We start from the raw sequence: 8,440 nt of genomic DNA on the forward strand, positions 1-8,440 counted from the left end.
GTGGTATTAATTAAGAGTTTATTGTGCATGTAACAACAGCTGGTGAGCTGGGAGTTCTCAAACCAACAGTGAAATGATGCTGAGGTAATTGTTATAAGACAACTTATGTACTGAGAATGCAGAGACTGTTTATTCTTTACAATGATTGGTTATAGCATTAGTTTTCCTAGTGATACAGGATGGGTTGATAGTGGTTACCTCATGCCAGTATTGGGGAAGAGCTTAAGTTTCAGTGATGACTTTTCAGAGTCATTTACAAGAAGAGGCCCAAGTTAAGCTTTGCTTGTTTTGCAGAATGAGGGAAATTAAGTTTTACTTGCATGGCTCAAATACTTTGTCTGCTTCGGGAATTTCCAAGATTGGTCTCCATTTTGTATTTTATTTTAGATATCATTTTCTGGTTCTGTTCATGGAGAGGACCTAGAAACAACAATGCCCAGTGGTACTCAGCACACGCCACACCCAGGTCTTGGTTTCTCCTTGGAGAAATGGCTTGGACTAGGAAAGGACACGGAAAGGACAAAAGGACTAGGAAAGGACATGGAGGTCTTGAGTTACTTGCAGTACCAGAAAGTAATGTGTGATGGACATGTGTCAAAGGGAAGCAAGAAGCAACTAAAAACTTCCAGTGCCCGAGCTGGAAAATTTTGAGTGTTAAAATACTGTAGTGTTAGACTTAACCCAAACAATAAACTGAAGACTCAGAAGTCCATATTGATATAAACATTTGATTTTATAAATGGGGGAACAGTGACAAATGTCCTTTATAAGACAATTTCATGTATGCTCCCTGTCAAGGAGAAGGAACCTAAATCTCCATGCCTTGAGTGTGGCCTGTGCTTGGTGACTTGCTTCTAAAGACTGCAGCAAGGAAGGGTGGGTGGTTACTTTACCGTGCAGAAACCTGGCTAACACTCCCTCGGCCAGGTGGTCAAAGCGAATATCAATGGCCAGTCACGTTAACAGCTCATCACCTTGATGTAGTGTGTTGGTGCTGGTCCTTCACTTTTGTGGTGTTCCTGCCGAAAGTTTTCTTATGAAAGAAGTCTCGGACAAATCCACACTGAGATACATTCTACAGAATATCTGACTGGGACTTCTGAAAACTTGTCAAGGTCATTGAAGGTTTGAAAATTTTGAGAAACTGTCATAGCCTAGAAAAGCGAAGATGCCCTGGCTAGTGCGGTTCGGTGGATTGAGTGCAGGCCTGCGAACCAAAGGGTTGTCGGTTTGATTCCCATTTAGGGCACATGCCTGGGTTGCAGGCCAGGTTTCCAGGAGGGGGTGTGCAAGAGGCAACCACACATTGATATGTCTCTCCCTCTCTTTCTCCTTCATTTCCCCTCTCTCTGAAAATAAAGTCTTTAAAAAAAAAAAGCTAAGATGACAATGAACGATATAATGGAATTCATGTCTTAAATGTGACTTTGAAACAAAATAGTAGACATTAAAGGAAAAGCTAATGAAACGCAAACAATATGTTGTTTAGTTTCAAAAAGTCTACCCAACACAAAAGCTAGAGTTGCTGTGAGTTGCATAGCTCCCTTTGTGTTAAGTTCACATATCCTTAGAAATCTGTTTTTCTGATGCAGCAGAACATGTAGCTCATATCATTGAATGTCTAAAAATCTCAAAATGCAAGAAACTTTGCTGAGGTATCTTTACTATGACTTGATTATAGTGTTGTAGTTCTTTAGTAGTCATTCTTATTTGTAAAATCACATTAAGTTTAAAATCACGCATCTTTATTTCTCAATAAACTTGTTTATGGAATCATAGGTTGCCTGTATCCTTTACCTATCATTTAATATGCTTTGTGGTACACCAAGGTAACAAAAATAGAAAAAAACAGACCATAACATTGAATTTGAAATACTGGCAGAGATGACTGCTAAAAATAACACCTCTGCTATTATACTTGAAGCATATTTGTGATCAACTAAGCTGGCAAGGAAATTATATCTAGTGTTATGATCTATTTTTGACTGTCTTATAGCTTCTAATATTCATGATTCTCAGGCTCAGTTGGCAGATTTTTCTGAGTTGACTATTTCTTTTTTATTTAATGTTGTTCAAATACACTTGTCTCCATTTTCCCCCACCCCAGCCATCCCCTGGCCATTTTCTTTTTTAATTGGTGAACAATGGCTTCTCAAAGGATTTGTAAATTGTCAGGTTTTACATTCTATTCTTTGGCAGTATGTCATTCAGGAAAAGTGGATTAAATGTGCTGAAACCAATGGCAATGAAAACTCAAGTTTCTTAATATGAAAGAATAAGATTAATATCCATGCCTATCTTATTCAAGGCTCTATTATCTAGTTTATGAACCATTCTTTGGCTCAAATTTTGGTCAAATATATGCCTGCTCGTAAGATTTGTTCTACCAAAATGAGTAAGGAAATGATGTCCTTAAACTTCAATATATTTTTATTTCTCTTTCACTGGCTTTTGAATCACTTATCCTTCAAACTGCATAACCAACCCATTTACCTTTTCTTTATATTACAGTGTTAAGGGTGCAACTTATTTCTTATTTTTTATCTCATATTTATTCTCCATAGTAATTGAGATGCTTTTATTGAGTGATATGATTCCATATTATTTGGTAAGTGCTTCTATAGCCTAGATAGAATAAATACTGTTCACACAACTTAGCTAGTTATACAAATGGTAATTTTGATAAATGCCATATATTTATGCCTAATTTAGACTTTTGCTTGTTATGTCACATGGAGGATGGTCATCTGACTTGTTTTTCTTCCTCCCAATAAATAGCTAAGTGCAGAATATAAACTGAATTCACAAAATTACATTTTTACATGTAATACACAGGTTGAAACACAATAGTCAGTGATTTAAAATAGCAGAGTATATTGATGTGGTCTTAGGACACTTTAAAATTATATTTTGGAAGTATTTTTGATATGTCAATGAAGATGCATAGTTCCCATAACACTGAATTTTTCAAAAAATAATTGGTGTAGCCCTGGCTGGTGTGGCTCTGTGGATTGAATGCCAGCCTGAGAACCAAAAGGTCACCGGCTCGATTCCCAGTCTAGGGCACATGCCTGGGTTGTGGGTCAGGTCCCCAGTAGGGAACATGAAAAAGGTAACCACATACTGATGTTTCTCTCCCTCTTTCTCCCTCCAATCCCCTCTCTAAAAATAAATTAATATATATTTAAAAATAAAATAATTGGTGTAGGACTCCAAAAAGATTGAGTGTGAGTCTTATTTTCCTTGCCACTATGCCTTTCCTTTTCAATCAACTACTGAAACCTCATTGGGGTCTGGACATGGAGGTGTCACACACTCCTAGCTCCTCTCCCTGATAGTTATATCCACTCCTAAGTTTCTGAAAGAAATTGGATAGGAATGAGTTGAAGCTGACCCCAGTGCATCCTGGGAACTGGAGGTGGGTCAGTGGTTAAGATGTAGATAAATCCAAGGCATAGTGTCTGGAGCAGGAATGGCATCTGCAAAAATGAATGTCCCCTAAATCTTGGGCAAGAGATAGATTTTCTTGCAAGATCAGCTAGCCTCACCGGGTCCCAAGAAGCAGCGGGGTGTTCTGTGTAGCCTAAAGCTAGTCAGCACTCATCTCTGCCAGTGTTGTAGCAAAGGGGATTTAGGGAAGGGACTGTCACTTTGGTGACTCAAACCTGTCTCCCTTGTACAAGGAGAGAGAGCTGTGCTTTTTACTGATGAAAAGTTGCCTTTCCATAGGCACTTTAAAATGAATGAGAGTCCATTTCTTTATTTTGGTCTATTGATCTGTATTTTTTATATATGCCAATTCCACACCTTTTTCATTTCTCAATTTCTTTATTCTCAATCCTCACTGGAGAATGTGTCTATTGATTTGAGAGATACTGGGGGGAGAGAGAGACGTCCATGTGAGAGAAAATCATGGATCAATCACATCCTGTACATGTAACCTAGGTATGTGTTCTGCCCTGGGGTCAAACCTGCAACCTTTTGGTGTATAGGATGACGAGTCCGACGACTTAAGCTACCAAGCCAGGGCAATGACACACCATCTTGATAACTGAATTGAGTTAATTTTGGAATCATAGGATGAGAGTCATAAGCTTTAATTTCATTTCAAAATTATTTAAATATAGTAGGTTATTTTTCAACATAAATCCTATCAACTCATCGATTTCTACAAAGAAGCTGCTGGATGTTCATTATTGCATTGAATCAGTAATCTAGGTACAGATGCCACTGTAATAATACTCATAATTTTAATTAAAGAATAGTCACTTTTCCTTCCTTCCTAGGTATTTTTTTCTCTCAGCAATGTTTTATTGTTTTAAGTATACAAGATTTGTATTTTTTCTCTATAGTATTTTAATGTGACTTTATTTCACATCTCATTTGTTCAGTGTTATTAGACCATATGTGCTTATGAGATGCACATGCAGACACTCAGACACACGCACCTCCCTTGTGTGAGGTGGTGTTGCCGAACTCAGTAGTTCTAGTAGCTTTTTCAGCAGTTTGTGACAAAAGACACATTGTTTTTCTTTCCAGTTGTTAGGTTTATTTTTATTTCCCTGTCCTCCCTATGACACGCAAAACAATGCTGAACAGGTGTTCAGGGTGGACATCTTTGCCTTGTTCTTAATCTTAGGGTGAAAGCAGATGGAAGCATTTAATCTTTCAACAATAAGTATAATGTTAGACATGAGTTTCAGGTGAATGGTTTTTTCAGGTTAATTTCCCTGCTATGCTCAGTTTACTAATTTTATATTCTTTTAAATCCTAAATGGGTATTGAAGTTAACAGTATTTTTCTCCAGCTATTGAGACGCTCGGGCATTTTTACTTAAGTAGTGAATACATTGATTTTCAAACAGGGGTGATATTGCCTTGTGGTACATTTGTGAGGGTCTAGTGATGCATTTGGCTATTCCAGGTGGGGAGGCACGTGCCTGCATGCGTGCATGCACATACGTCTGTTACTGGCATTTAGTGGCTAGAGGCCAGTGATTCTGCTAGACACTCTACAATGCTCGATTTAGCCCCCCACAGTAAATAAATATCTAACCCCAAATTTAATTAGTGCCGAGACTGAGGGACCTTACCCGAGATGTGTAACATACCATCAAGTACTATTATAGCAACTCTGTCGTACTGTAAGGATCTTACATCAGCGTAATTCTATTTATTTATTCCATCATGTTCTGCATTTTACATCTGCACATATTAAAGCCTCGTAAAACATGGACCAGTTTTTCTCCATCTGTTTTAAATAATAAAAATGTTTTTCTATTGACCACACAACTAATTTTCTAGAACCTTTCATTTTTTTCTATATATCCTAATTCCCTTATAGTGTCATTTCACTGAACCTCAGTGTGTCTGTTGGCAGTGAATTCTCCCAATCAGAGAGGTGTTATTTTGCCTTTATTTTTAAAATACAGTTTCAATTATAGAATTAAATATTTTGAGTCCTTCTAGTCAAGATGGTGGCAGAGATAACTCACCTCCTTGCATAACCACCTCAAAATGACAACTAAACTATAGAACAAGCATCATTCTGAACCATCAGAAAATGAACTGAACAGCAGTGGAATTAAGAAACCACAGCGAGATTGGTAGAAGGGGCAGAGACGTGAAATGGGGTGGTCCCACGCCCACGAGTGGCAGATAAAAGTCAGGAGGGATATCTCTGAAGTGACCGGTCCCAGCCCCACACCAGGCCCCTCAGCACAGGCTTCAAGCGCTAGGAAGATAAGTCTCCAAAACTTCTGGATGTAAAAACCAGCATGGATTGAGGCTATGAAGACAGAAGCTGCCGGAATCCCAGGTAGTTCCTTTTAAATGGCCCATGCATAGACCTACTTGGATTCTCTCTCTCTCTGAGCCCCAGCCCGAGGGCAGTAGCTTGAAAGGCACCTGAGACACAAGGGGGGAACTGAATTATCTAGTATCAGGGTGAGAACCGGTGGGGGTGGGGGCAGGTTTTTCCCCCTGGGATAGAAGTGCCTGTAAAGTCTATTATTCCTTTTCCAAGCCCTCCCCTCAGGGAGCCAGCAGGTGGGTACCATATCTGAGACTCCATCAAAGTGGCCAAAAACTGCTTGCCCCACCCTGGTAATTCCCTGAGGCGCTGCCACAGGCCCACCCAAGCTATTTCTAGTGTCTTTTCCATATGAATGGTTTCTCTTGGCCCACGCTTCAGATTTTCCTAAATTCTCTCAAACTGATCTGGCTTCAGCAAGCCCTGTACCTCTTGTGAAGTTGCCCCAAACCTGGCACTAGCTGGCCTTAGTTCGCAGGTTTACCTCTCCAAGGCGCTTCCAAACCCAGCACAAGTAGCGGCCATCTGCAGCTCACTTCGTCCTAATGCCGTGTGACCCCGGACAGAACACAGGTATAGGCTGACCTTTGCTGTGCCAATAGCAATCAAGGCTCAACTACAAGAGGAGGGTATACACAGCCCACACAGTGGGTGCACCTTGAGTACCCAGCTTGGGTAATAGGGAAAGTGTGCCACCGGACCCTACAGGACACCTACTATAATACATTAAGCCACTCTATCTAGCCTGGGAGACATAGCAGCTCTACCTAATGCATAAAAAAAAAAAACCCTCAAAAAACAACAACAAAAAAATATACACAGGGATGCTGCAAAAATGAAGAAACAAAGAAAAAAATGGCCCAAATGAAAGAACAAAACTCCAGAAAAATAACTAAGCAAAATGGAGAAAAAGCAGTCTATCAGATGCACAAGTTCAAAACACTGGTTATAAGGATGCTTAAGGAACTTAGGACCTACACAGCATTAAAAAATTCAGTCAGAAACTACGGGTGCACTGGTTGAAATCTAGAACAATTTACAGGAAATAAACAGTGGATGAAGCTGAGAATCACATCAGTGATTTGAAACATCAGGAAGCAAAATACAGCCAATCAGAAGAGCAAGAAGGAAAAAGAATCCAATAAAAATAAGGATAGTGCAAGGAACCTCTGGGATAACTTCAACACACCAACATTTGCATTGGGCTCCAGAAGGAGAAGAGAAAGAGCAGAAAATTGGAAACCTATTTGAAAAAATAATGGAAATAATCTTCCCTAACTTGGTGAAGGAAATAGACATATAAGTCCAGGAAGAACAGAGTCCCAAACAACATGGATGCAAAGAAGCCCACTCCAAAACACATAATTAAAATGCCAAAGTTTGAATACAAAGACAGAATCTTAAAAGCAGTAAACGCAGTTATCTACAAGGGAGCCCCCATAAATCTGTCAGCTGATTTCTCAAAAGAAACTTTGCAGGCTAGAAGGGATTGGCAAGAAGTATTCAAAGTGAGGAAAAGCAAGGACTTACGCAGCCAAGATTACTCTACCTAGCAAAGCTATCATTTAGAATCAAAGGACAGATAAAGAGCTTCCTAGGCAAGAAAAAGCTAAAGGAGTTCACCATCACCAAACCAGCATTATATAAAATGTTAAAGAATCTTCTTTACAAAGAAGATAAAAAATACGAATAATAAAATGGTAATAAATACACGTAAATCAACAATTGAATCTAAAAACAAAAAAGAACAGAAACAGAATCATAGCAACAGAGAAGGTTTGGTGGTTGTGAGATGGTAGGGGTTTGGGGGGGTGCTGAAATAGGTGATGGGGTTAGGAAGTACTAATTGGTAGTTACAGAATAGTCATGAGGGTGTAAGGCACAGCAGAGGGAATAGAATAGCTGAAGAACATGCACACAGGACCCATGGGTGTGGGATTGCCTCAGGGAGTGGGGAGGGCTGGGTGGAGGGGGGCAAAGGGGGAAATCTGAGACAGCTTTAGTAGCATAAACACTAAAATACAATTTTAAAGTGAATTCAGTATTTTTCTTTTAGTACTTTCACGATGTTCTTCTGTTCTCAACCTTTAGTCACCAGCACAAAGTTGACTTATCCTTATTGGTTCTCTCTCTGTATTGATTCTTTTTTCTCTCTGTTATTAAGATTGTCCCTTTCTTAATTTATGCAGAAATTTTATTATGTGCCTTGATATGTTTTTTTTATATTATGCTTGCAGTTTATTAAACTTCTTGGATCTGTGGACTGAAACTTTTCATCGAATTTAGACAATTCTCTGGCATTACTCCTCACACACTGTTTTCTGTTTCCCAGCACTGCACTTTTCCCAGGATTCTAATTACATAACTTTTAGGCTGCTAGATTCTGTCCCTCAGGTTAATGAGGCTCTGCTGACTTTTTTTTCTTTCCCTCCAATAGTATAGGAAATGGAGAAGCCGAAGAACTTATATGTATAGCCCATGGATATGAACTAAGGGTGGGGATTGCTGGAGGGAATGAGGGTATTGAGCAGAGGGGGGCAAAGAGATAAAATTGGGACAACTGTACTAGCATAATCAATAAAATATACTTTAAAAAAGCACAGTCTTTTGGAGTCAGCAGGGTGCTGCT

The sequence above is a fragment of the Artibeus jamaicensis genome, unplaced genomic scaffold (genome assembly GCF_021234435.1).
Source record: "Artibeus jamaicensis isolate MK-2021 breed Jamaican fruit bat unplaced genomic scaffold, CSHL_Jam_final contig_415, whole genome shotgun sequence".
Lineage (NCBI taxonomy): Eukaryota > Metazoa > Chordata > Mammalia > Chiroptera > Phyllostomidae > Artibeus > Artibeus jamaicensis.